Source organism: Schistocerca cancellata, chromosome 8 (assembly GCF_023864275.1).
Source record: "Schistocerca cancellata isolate TAMUIC-IGC-003103 chromosome 8, iqSchCanc2.1, whole genome shotgun sequence".
NCBI lineage: Eukaryota > Metazoa > Arthropoda > Insecta > Orthoptera > Acrididae > Schistocerca > Schistocerca cancellata.
This window is the reverse complement of record NC_064633.1, coordinates 200,985,749-200,998,692: the sequence shown is the minus strand read 5'-3', so window position 1 is coordinate 200,998,692 and position 12,944 is coordinate 200,985,749.

Here is a 12,944-nt window from a genome sequence, read left to right as displayed (position 1 = left end):
GTAAGAATCTTCAAAGAATTAGTTTTACAGATTCATCCAGAATCTCAACAGTCCTCTTTGGTGGACACCTATTAACGGACAGAGTTTTTTGTGGACACAGGTTCAAACTTAAGTATGCTAACAATGAGGCATTTCAAACTAAGCAGTATGGTGGCCCCTCTGCATCTTACAGTGGTGACCAATTCAGTCATCAAGGCATATGGCAAGAGGGCCATGAAATTAGACACAAGTTAGACAAACTATTAGATGGATTTTTTTTGTAGTGAATGTTTGTGACTCCTTTTTGGGGGCAGATTTCTCATACCATTTCATATTGGCTGTGGAAATCAACAGTGGAACGCTGTAGACAGTTGCAGAGATCACAACTGTAGAGTACGGAGGAAATTTGCGTTACACTTTGGACGAGTTACCTGGCATTACATCAATGACAGGCAAAGAGCATGATCTGACACAACACTATGCACTTCACGCACACCTCACCAGGTCCACCGATGGCAGCCAAACCCCAAGAGCTCATACTAGAAAATTTAGTGTTGGCAAAGTATGACACAGACAAGCAAATTCAGGAAGGAGTGATGAGGTCATCTAAGATTCTCTGTTGCATATGGTACAACAATGCAATGGCACTTGACAGCCATTAGCATTTTTTTTCTCTGCTTGAAACTGATGCTTAGAAGAACTGGAGAACAGTCGACAGAGAGTTGTATACCACTGTCTGGTACTTTAGACACTCACTTGAAGCGAAACATCTCTCCATCCACAATAATGGCGGTCTTCTAACAGAACTCTTTGCAAAAGGAACCTCCAAAGGGTCTCCTAGACACTGCAGACATGCAGAGTTCATGTCACAGTTTACAATGGATGTTCATCACATCAATGGGAGCAGAAATCTGGTTGCAAACTACGTCTTTGTGGTGTTAAAAATCTTATAATATGCTTTGAGTCTTTGCCGCCAAACACATTCAGAGTTTGGCCTTTGACATGTTTCATAATGTGTCTCATCTGGGAGTGCATACAATGGTGCAGTTACTGACAAAGAAAGGGCTTTGCGCATGGAATATCTACATGGATATTCTGCAAATCACTCTTAACTACCTGACAAAGGATTCATAGAACCACTTTCATAATTATTCTATATTATTCTAATCTTGAACAGTGCACATAAAAAAGAACACCTATGTCTTACAGTGCAAACCCTGATTTTCCTTATTTTATTATGATGCTCTTTCTCCCTATTTAGGCCGGCGTCAGTAAAATATTTTCGCATTCGGAAGAGAAAGTTAATGACTGAAATTTCGTGAGAAGAACTGCCAGAATGAGAAAAACTTTTGCTTTAATGATGTCTGTCCCAAATCATGCATCATGTCCATGACAGTTTTCCCCTATTTCTCAATAATACGAAATGTGCTGCCCTTCTCTCAACTTTCTCGATGTACTCTGTTAACCCTCTGTGGTAAGGATCCCACATTGCACTATAGTGCTCCAAAAGGGGACAGAGAAGCATAGTGTAGGTAGCCTCTTCAGTAGATCTGTTTCATCCTCTGAGTGTTCTGCTAATAAAACGCAGTCTTTCGTTTGCCTGCCCCACAACATTTTTTTTTTTTGCTCTGTCCAGTGAAAGTGATTCATAATTATGACTCATAGGTATATAGTTGAATTTACAGCCTTTAGGTTTGGCTGATGTATCGTGTAACTGAAGTTTAACAGATTCATTTTAGCACTCATGTGGATAGTCTCACACTTTTCATTATTTAGGATCAACTGCCAATTTTTGCATCATACAGATGTCTTTTCTAAGTCGTTTTGCAATTTGTTTTGATATCCTGATGATCTTACGAGGTGGAAAAAGATAGCATCATCTGCGAAGAACCTAAGACTGCTGCACAGATTGTCTCCTAAATTTTTTATAGAGGTAAGGAACAGCAGAGGGCCTAAAACACCAGCTGACGGAGCATCAGAAATCACTTCTGTTTCATGCAGAGAATGGGAAACCAGTACACAGCTTGATATTTTATTTTAGTATATAAGCTTATTTCGGCTTTGCTGCCCTGACGTTGTAGATGGACATATGTCAACTTTGAGTAAACCATTATTGCTGTCTATAGTTGTTGGTTGTAATATTATTGTAAGTAATTTTTTGATAAATTGCTGTTTCACATATATTGTAATACATTTTTTGCTACCTGACAGTTGTAGACATTCAAGTTGTACAGTTGTTGTTTACTCAAAGCTATGTGTCAAACTTGAATCTCTACAACTGTGAGATAGTAAGAAAGTATTACAAATTACTTCAGTTTATTATATACAGATTCCAACGCAGCATCAGTAATGCGTTTCTGTCCAGCACAATCTCTTTGCCAGTTTTTGTGCCGGCCGGAGTGGCCGTGAGGTTGTAGGCGCTATAGTCTGGAGCTGAGCGACCGCTATGGTCGCAGGTTCGAATCCTGCCTCGGGCATGGATGTGTGTCATGTCCTTAGGTTAGTTAGGTTTAATTAGTTCTAAGTTGTAGGCGACTGATGACCTCAGAAGTTAAGTCGCATAGTGCTCAGAGCCATTTGAACCATTTTAACCAGTTTTTGTACTCGTTTTTGATTTCAATAAAACCCCATGTCATTTCAGGCACGTTTGTCGAGTTTTAACTCTCTACTTACATAATACCATGAAAGAGTGCATTTTCAAATGTTAACAGACTTTTGAGTCATCCTGAACTTTACTAAAGAAAATACCATCCATTGTAGGCTGTAATGTAAACATTCTTTATTTAAATCATGTGATTAGTTAATTTCGACCAGAAGTCATTTTAAATCACGAGTGGTGCCACATATTAAATATTGTAATTATCAGATTCTTTTACTTACACATACAAAACCAGATGCCATATTCCATAATTACATTAGAACTGAACCCACATCAAATACGTACATCAAATCTCACATATTGGTAACTGTGCCCTAAGTACTTAAAAAAGTGCTAACATGTGACATGTGACATTGTAATGTTTATGATGTATATTCAGTCCTAATGTGATTATGAAATATTACGTTTGGGTCTGTATATGTAAAGTAAAAGACTCTGATAACTACAGTACATAATACATGACGTTACGCATGTGATTGAAAATAACTTGTGGACAAAATTAGCTAATTGCACGATTTAAATAAAGAAGAAATTGCTGTCATTCGCAGAAGAAATGCCGATCATTGGTTTAATCCCTAAAGTTAGTTTATATTTCCAAAATCAGTTTTCATTAAGAAGATGAAGGCAGCAGCCATGACTACCATTGAGTTCTACAAGGGAGCGTGTTGAGCAACCTACCATGAGAAATGTGTCTGAAATTCACAATCTACCACAAGTGCTACCTATTTGCAAAGTCACTGCTTCTTGTACAAAAAAGACTGCCATGCAACATGCTTGTCCAGTTATTTGTAAGTGATGCATCAGTGACAAAACAAGATGACAGGAATGGAGTATTAGTGACGAAAACCCAAACGGAAAAAGATTTCCTCCAAGAGAGTTCTGTTGATGGAAGGCAATCTAATTCTGTGCCATATGAAAGTAGGGTCAGGAGGGGAGTGTGTTTACTAATCATTAGCTGAGAAATTATGCCAAAAGGAAGAAAGAATTAAGGTTTGATGACTCTGCCTCCAACGATGATACCATTTTTGATAAGTGTGGGGGAAGAAATTGGCCATGTCCGTTTGTGGGGACCTCACCACCGATAGAAAGATAAATAGACTCTTCGGTTAGTGGATGAACTCCTGTGAGAAGGTTGCCTTTGGTATTTTCATTTCGCTGTGAACAATTGTCCAGTGTACATGTATTCAGGATGTATTTCTATGTTGTAATAAATCATATTATAAGAGCCCAAACTTGCATCCAGCGTTTCACTGCAAGCATTTCCTCCAGGAAATTCCACAGTGGTGACCCCACAATGAACAACAGCAGCTGCTACAACTTAATCAGCGTATTTCTCCAGATTGTCTTTGTATGACAATGGAGCTATCTCTCAACTGATACCTGTGCAAATAACAGGTATTAAAAGGTGACTGTCATGATGTTTCACGTGATGTTTTTCACTGCACAAATCAACCTACGTTATATGTGAAACGCCAAAGTGAAATTCTTACTTATTGTGCTATAGATTACAACAATGATCCCTCTGCGAATTAACAATCTGCAACAGCCTTTAATCTCCATGGTGATTTTGGTAATGAGTTTAATCTGTCTTACCAACAACAAGATAATGTTCCACTGACTATTTCCGCACTATACAACAATGAATCGTCCGATTTTACTTGTCCGCCCATGTTGGCAAGTTTTAGAGAAAACTTCAATTCTAAGTTCCCCAATAGCACTGTCATCTTAGAAGGCTACTTTAACAATTCAACAATCGATTGCGATAATTACAGTTTTGTGAATGATAGCTGTGACAAAGCATACTGTGGAACAATAGTAAATGCATTTTATGAAAACTGTGTTATTCGTCACACCCAATAACACTAGTGTTATTCGTTTCCATCGTGCATTTGTCTGCATGTTCCCATGACTGTTAATTACACGCACTGTGATCTGAAATGGCTCTTAGCACTATGGGACTTAACGTCTGAGGTCATCAGTTCCCTAGAACTCAGAACTACTTAAACCTAACTAACCTAAGGACAGCACACACATCCATGCCCGAGGCAGGATTCGAAACTGCGACCGTAGCAGTCACGCGGCTCCAGGCTGTAGCGCCTAGAATCGCATGGCCACTGTGATCTGATTAGAAGAGAATCTGTCACTCCCATGGTTCGTGGTTTGTAGTACCAGAAATTACTATTTGTACCCAAATCTTAGTAAAGTTATACCTTTTATTCTGGTGATTTACTGTCGAGTCTAGTAAGCCTCATCTATGGTTTTATGAACTAGTGTCTGTGCTCTTCTGCAAGTTCATTGCAAACAAGTGAGAAAACAATAAAAACGACACAAGTAAACCAATTCCAGAGTTTCATTTCCCATATAATCCCATATCTATCTCCTTAGTCTGATATCCAAGCCTTTCTGTACTATCTCCAACCATAGAGACCAGAAAAATCTCAGCTTGACTGCATCGCCATTCATCTCTGTATGCAGCCACTTGTGTAACAAGAAACAGACGACCATAATGCTGCATATTCTCTGATCTGAGAGTCAGCTACTAAATAAGTATGTCACGACCTACGTCGGATAATTACATATAAAACTAGTGCTAGATGTGGGGTCCAGGCATCAACTCGTTGCTGAGTTCCTGCTACTCTACAGTGATCAACGGAAACAATATTTTGGGGATCAGACATGTCACCAGCGTCAGATGCGTTAACGGACTGAGCTCCTGAGTTTTTTTCACATTTTCATTTCCCACTCTGAAGGAGTTGAGTGGGTCACCGACAATTTCTGTTGTATTGGGCCTTAGATTTACATTCACATTTTTCTTTTTCTTTTGATCTCTTTTTCTACAGTATTGGAGTTAATTTTTATGTTTCCATGGTCAAGGCTCTGGTAGAGCAAACCTTGCAGAACTAGAGAACTAGTCCTCCTGGAAGAAAGGATATTGCCAAGACATGGCTTAACCACAGCCTGGGGTATGTTTCTAGAATGAAATTTTCACTCTACAGCGGAGTGTGTGCTGATATGAAACTTCCTGGCAGATTAAAACTGTGCGCAGGAGAGCTTCTGTGAGGTTTGGAAGGTAGGAGACGAGGTACTGGCGGAATTAAGGCTGTGAGGACGGGGCGTGAGTCGTGCTTGGGTAGCTCAGTTGGTAGAACACTTGCACGCAAAAGGCAAAGGTCCCGAGTTCGAGTCTCGGTCCGGCACACAGTTTTAATCTGCCAGGAAGTTTCATATAGCGCACACTCCGCTGCAGAGTGAAAATCTCATTCTGGAAACATTCCCCAGACTGTGGCTAAGCTGTGTCTCCACAATATCATTTCTTTCAGGAGGGCTAGTTCTCTAGTTCTGCAAGGTTTTGCAGGAGAGCTTCTGTAAAGTTTGTAAGGTAGGAGACGAGGTACTGGAAGAAGTAAAGGTGTGGGGACGGAGTATGAGTCGTGCTTGGGTAGCTCTGATGGTAGAGCACTTGCCCGCGAAACGCTAAGGTCCCGATTTCGAGTCTCGGTCCAGCACACAGTTTTAATCTACCAGGAAGTTCCAGGACAGTCTTTGTCTTCATAGGGTTTGGCTTAATTTGCCAGGTCTGTAATATATTTTAAGTGTTCGTTTGTTTGCCTTTGTAGTGTTGTGGTTGAGGCTGCAGAGCACCAATATGCAGTATCGTCTGCAAACAATTGGAGTTTTCTGTCAGTCTGTTAATGCTTGGAATATTGGTGGTGCATTGCCAGTATAAGAACCGCGAAGTGATGCCTCTTTGTGCCATTCCAGTCTGTCAGGTAAACATATTGTTGACATGGACTCTGTATTGTCTACTAACCGGCAGGGACTTGATGAGCTCCAGAGGGTCTGCGACCGATTTATATCTTCTTCCACTGCAAGTCGTTCCCTCCACAGTCTGCTCCCAGGGCACATGTCAGCAGTCGTGGAGACTCTTGCACTGGCGTCTGTGGAAGTGTCAATGTAGTTTCTCTATCTGACTTAGTCGCCAGATCGTTGTGTTTGCTGAGCGTCTTCTTAATTAGACCCAGCGCTATTTCGCAAGCCTTGCTGGAATTATAGCTGTTGTCCTGATTGATAAGATTGTACCTTGTGGGGATTTCGATGGTTTCTCTAACGTCACTGTCACAATATATGGAGATCTGCGCTAAAATCCTGGTACATTAGTATTCCATCTTATGATTCTCTAACAGACAGTGCTCAGCAACAGCCGAATTGTTGTACATTAGTCGAGTGTGCCGCTGGTGTTCCAGGCATCGACCTTCACTGCTGCGCATTGTTTGCCTAGCATATGTATTACCGCATTTGTATTTGATATACCCCAGTCTTCCGCAAAACAAGATCATTTTTGTCGCTCCCCATTAATGTCTATATTTTATTGGGCAGGCAAGAGACAGTTCTTATGTGGTGCTTTTTCAGTGTGCGCCTGACTTTTTCCTACAGCGCGCCATTATATAGAATAAAGGCTGTGTATACCTCTTCCTCTACCTCTACCTCTTCTTCCGTCTGCAAAGGTAGTGGTGGGGCAAAGAGCATGCTTAATCTCCAATTCAGAGTATATGCTTTTTCGGAACACATGCAAACGGAAATCCACTTGCTTTTTCAGTTGTGTGCATGACACTTTCGTCATCTGGTCCTGTGAAAGAGACAAAATCCTTGCTTCCATGCACATCTGAACTGCATATATCCCAACATCAACCTGCAGCGCTGCTGACTGTGTGGAGAAGTACATGTGTCATGAATATTGTGAATACCATGGAAGAGGAAGTTATGTTAGAGTGTCCCCAAAGTCAAGACAGAAGCAGTACCTGTCATGGGAGAAGGCGAGGAACATTGCATATGTAGTATAGTTTCGATGGACCATGAAACAAGGTCGAAGATTAGCAGATCATAGCAAATGGTTTGAGTGGATAACTTAAACAATGAAGAAGAGGCTTCGATTATTGAATCGTGTATTGCATATCATGACGTATTTCACCTGTCCACATAGATTAATGTTCACTGAGACGATTAAACATGAAATTAAGTTGAAAGCAGAGGCGCAAGATAAAGTGATAAATTTCCAACCGTACTGATGACCATACATTCAAAAGGAAGCCCTCCAAAACGAGATAAGTGCGATGTTAATGGAAGAGATCATAACGATGAGTGCAAATGAGTGGAACTCCCAATTATTGATGATTCCAAAGAAGATGAACGCTTCTGGGAAGCGAAAGTGCAGAATAGTTATGGACTACTAAATTAGCGCTGTATTTCTGCTACCCCGTATTGAAGAGATTTTAGATAGCTTAGGAAAAGCCAAGTACTTCACCATTTTGGACTGTGCAAAGGATTACCACCAGATACTGTTGAAGGAGGATAATAGGGAGAAAACAGCCTTCTCTACTCCAAAAGGACATTATGAATACAAAAGATTACTGATGGGAATAATAGATAGTGAAGTTGCTTTTCAGAGACTGTTGCACACAACACTAAATGTACTTCCGGGACACTAGATGTTTCTATAATTAGAAGATGTGGTTGTGTGTTCATAGCTACACTAGAAGAGCATGATGGCAGACTCTGAGAAGCATTTGAGAGGTCCCAATTGCACAACTTAAAATTGCAGGATGACAAGTGTGAGTTTCTGTAGAAAGAAGCGATTTACTTAGGTCACATAATTAACACAGAAGGATTAAAACCAAGCCATAGAAGGTGAGCACAACCAGAAAGTATCCAAGACCCACTATGAAGAAGCAGCACCAAGCGGTGGTTAGCACACTGGACTTGCATATGGGAGGACCACGGTCCTGGCCATCCTGATTTAGATTTTCCATGATTTTCCTAAATCACTTCAAGCAAATGCCAGGATGGGGCTTCTGAAAGGGCATGGCCAACTTCCTTCCCTGTCCTCCCGTAATCTGATGGGACTGATGACCTCATTGTTTGGTCCCCCCCCCCCCCCCCGAAAACAACCAACCGAACAAGAAGCAGGTACAGATCTTTCTAGGAATCATGTCATTTTATTGTCGTTTTATCAAGGAATTCAGTCAGACAGCGAAGCTGTTAAACAAATTACTGAAGAAAGAAGCAAACTGCAGGTGGCCAACTCAGCAGGAAGCAGCTTTCCAGAAATTAAAAGGAGAAAATAGTCATCCTCTCGATCTGACAGTATCCTGATTTTATGAAGTTTGTGATTAGAATGGTCGCTAGCAAGTAGTCAGTCAGTGCCTTACTGAGTTAAGGAGGATTAGAATAAGATTTATGGCCACTCCACACTGGCCATCATGTTACATCACATTTGTCGCATCCTGTAAAAATATTCTGCAATGCATTTCAAATGATGGCATCCACATGCCATCCCATCACGTCACACCACTTCACAGCACTGTCAAAATATCCTGGGAAGAAAGTTTTGATCGCTGACGTCATCTGTCTGTTGTTCAAACTAATTTTCTCCCAATAGATGGCTATTCTGATATCTCAATATTTCGTTTTGATACACTTAGTGATTAATATCTGTTTTTGTTGTTAGTTATTTTTTTGATTTGTTGTAAATTGTTTTGGTTTGTTATTCCCTTTGTTAAAATTTGTAATTGTATAGTAAATAACGAAAGATTAATTGAAGCAGTGAGGTAGCAGCCTGACTTACACGATATGCATCTATTAAATTACTTGCCAGTTACTCCATTTATGAAGTGTACCATCTTAAATATTTTACAATGAAATAGATTCCAGTATGACTGCAACTTGAAGTGACAACTGTACTGTGGGTTAGTAAGTGGAATTTATTTGTGTTGTCAGGCATGTGTAATGTTTCTTTACAAAGAAAAGCTCAGGAGTATTGCCCCAGTTAAATTATCACACCACAAAAAAGATAAGTGAAATAGATGTTAACATCAGCTGTATTGAGAAACGGCTGAAATCGTTAAAACTGAGAAAAACTCCAGAGAGCGATAAAATCCCTCTCAGATTCTATACCCAATTATCAGCTGAGTTATCCCCTCTGTCAACTACAATCTATTGAACAAAAACCTATGCTTAGTAATTTGAAGAAAGCACAGGTCACATCTGTTACAATGAGAATAGTCGAAGTTAACCACACAACCTCCATCCAATTTCCTGGACATCCATTTATTGCAGAATCTTGGAACATGTTCTGACTTAAGCATAACGAGACATCCTGAACAGAACAACCTCCTCCATGCCAAACAGCATCTATATCGAATACATATATCATGTGAAATCCAACTCGCACTCTTCTCACATGACATCTAGAAAGCTATGGATCAAGGCAGTCGGGTAGATGCCTTATTTCTCGATTTCGAAAAAAACGTGTGACTCAGTATCACACTTATGCTCATGATCAAAAGTATGAGCATAGGGGTACCAGACGACATTTATGACTGGATTGAGGACTTTTTGGTAGGGATTTCACAACGTGCAGTCTCAGATGGAGAGTCATCAACAGATTTAGAAGTAACTTTAGGTGCACTCAAGGGAAGTGCGTTCATGTTGTGTATTAATGTTTGTGCTTACGATGTTAATAGCAACCTCACACCTTCCACAGGTGATGCAGTTATCTACAACGAAATACATTCTGAAGAAAGCTTCCCAAATATTCAGTCAGAGCTTGATAAAACTTCAAAGTGGTGCAAAGATTGGGAGTTTGCTTTAAATATTGAGGAAAGTAAAACTGTGCACTTCACATAACAACATAGTGTCCTACGAATGTAATATAATTGAGTTAGAGTTGGAATCTGTAAACTCATACAAATACCTGAGTGTTTCACTTAGTAGGGACGTGAAATGGAATCACATAGGCTCAGTCGTGGGTAAAGTTGGTGGCAGACTTCAGTTTATTGATAGAATACTGGGAGAATATAATCTGTCAACAAAGGAGATTGCTTACAAATCAGTTGTTCCCATTCTAGAATATTGCTCAGGAGTTTGGTACTGATACCAAATAGGACTAGCAGGGGCTATTGAATGTATATAGAGAAGAACAGGACGAATGGTCACAGGTTTGTGTGACCCACAGCAATGGGTCACAGAGATGCGGAAGAAACTGAACTGGCAAGTACTTTCAGATAAATTCCAACTATCCCAAGAAAACCTATTTACAAAGTTTCAAGACCTGCTTTAAAATGGGACATTCTACAACCCCCTACATATGACTCCTAAAGAGATTGTGAAGACGAAACTAGATTAATTACAGGACACAGAACAGGCCTTAAAAAAATTATTTTTCATGCTCCATATGTGACTGGAACAGAAAAAAGCCCTAATAATTGGCACAGTGAGACCTACCCTGTGCCATGCACTTCTCAGTGGTTTGCAGAGCGTAGATGTAAATGTAGATGTAGATGCTAAGGCCACTATTTATTTCAAATGGCAACATGCGCAGAGGCCATCGATGGACTGTGACATCACATTAGATTATGTCACTGTCAAGGTCTCTCAGGAAGAAAGTTTTGATAGTTCCATGGTTCAATGCAATGGACAATGAAGTATTATGTTTAGTAACAATCTCACTTGCATATTGTCATGAATTATCCCAAAAATAAGTTTAAACAATGTGAATTGTAATTTATTAAACTTGTTTAGAAACGCTTCTTTTCAGAGCTGTGGGTTACATTACAGTATGCATTACATTTTGCACTGATGCCGAGTTAGTTGTGTACATCTTTTGAATGTGCTAGAACACTGAGATTTTTTATCAATCCTCAACTCTTTTTTCATTCATTAGTCTTATAATTTAACTTGAAGCATGTACACAATGTGTTTTGCAATCTCAATATGTCTATCAAAATGCAATAGAAGCACTATTGGTTAACATAACTCTTATTATAAATTGTGTAGGGGAGAGTTAGCTTACATGAAGTGACAACAGACTTCAATATAGCTGTCAAATAGGTGTGCCCTGAACATTTAAAGTGAAATGTGCACTTAAGATTAGAGTACATCATTCTGTTTACAAGTTAAAAACTATAATAATGCATGTAATTGTTTTTTAAAAGAAATAACTGAATCATCCGATTGAGTGCAGTGTATCGTGTTTGGTATGGACCTCTCAAATTCTACAGCAAAACCTTCAAAATGCTAATCACTGCAAAGTCAGAGAGTGGGTTATGTATTACTTCTTAGTATAAGTGGCAACTCTAGTCTCCACTTCCTCCACTACCTACAAATTCTTTTGTAAAGTTCTTACTCAACATGGGCAAAACGAGATGGAACAAAACTGCTCAACCATACTTAATAACTAGACAAATATGCCGCAGCCATATTGCCATACCTCGCTGCTAATCAGCCAGGCAGCTGTATTACAAGCAGAAATTGCACGTAATCCATCAGATTGCCTGGGATACCCAAGCAGTCAGTGATCAGCGGCCGTTTGCTGCAATGAGTCTACTCATGTGCGATCTACAAATCGATCAGTCACCCATGCGATGGATCACTACAATCCATCACTCAGGTGTGGCTCTTAGGGGTAATACACACGCACCCACTATTGAAAAATTGGATATGTGTAGATGTTTTGACTGACCAACTGGTGAACTTCCCTTGTAGGAATATTGGGTGGGTAGGACCACCTGAAAGCCAAGCCCCCCCCGAGACTCCACCCAACAAATTGTGCCATCTGTACTGGTGCTGTGCAAGCTCCCTAACAGAAGTTCGTCTTTTGTCACTGTGCCTGAGATTAACTGCTGTTCTAATATATGTTACACTTTGCAAAGGTGGACAACACCTTAAGGACAGAGTTCCTGGAAAAAATTAGAGGCTGAAGACGCATGAAGTGAGGTGTTAAGCAATATACACTGATCAGCCAGAACATTACGACCACCTCCCTAATAACCAGTTTGTCCAACTCTGGCGTGGTCAACAGCGGCGATACATTGTGGCATGAAAGCAATGAAGCCTCAGTAAGTTGCTAAAGGGAGTTGCACTACATCTGCACACAAGTCACCTAATTCCTGTAAATTCCCGGGGAGAGGGTCGATAAGGTCTGACGTCACATTCAACCACATCCCAGATGTGTTTGATCGAATACAGACCTGGTGGGTTGGGGGCCATCGCATCAATTGGAAGTCACCACTGTGTTCCTTCAACCACACTGTCACACTCCTGTCCTCGTGGCATGACGCATTGTCTTGCTGAAAAATACCACTGCCATTGGGAAATATGATCGTCATGAAGGTGTGTACATGAACTGCTACCAGTGTACAATACTCCTTGTCCATCATGGTGCCTTGCATGAGCTCCATTAGGCCCATGTATATCCACGTGAATGTTCGCAGGTCATAATGGAGCAACTGCCAGCTCTTCTCTGTCTTGC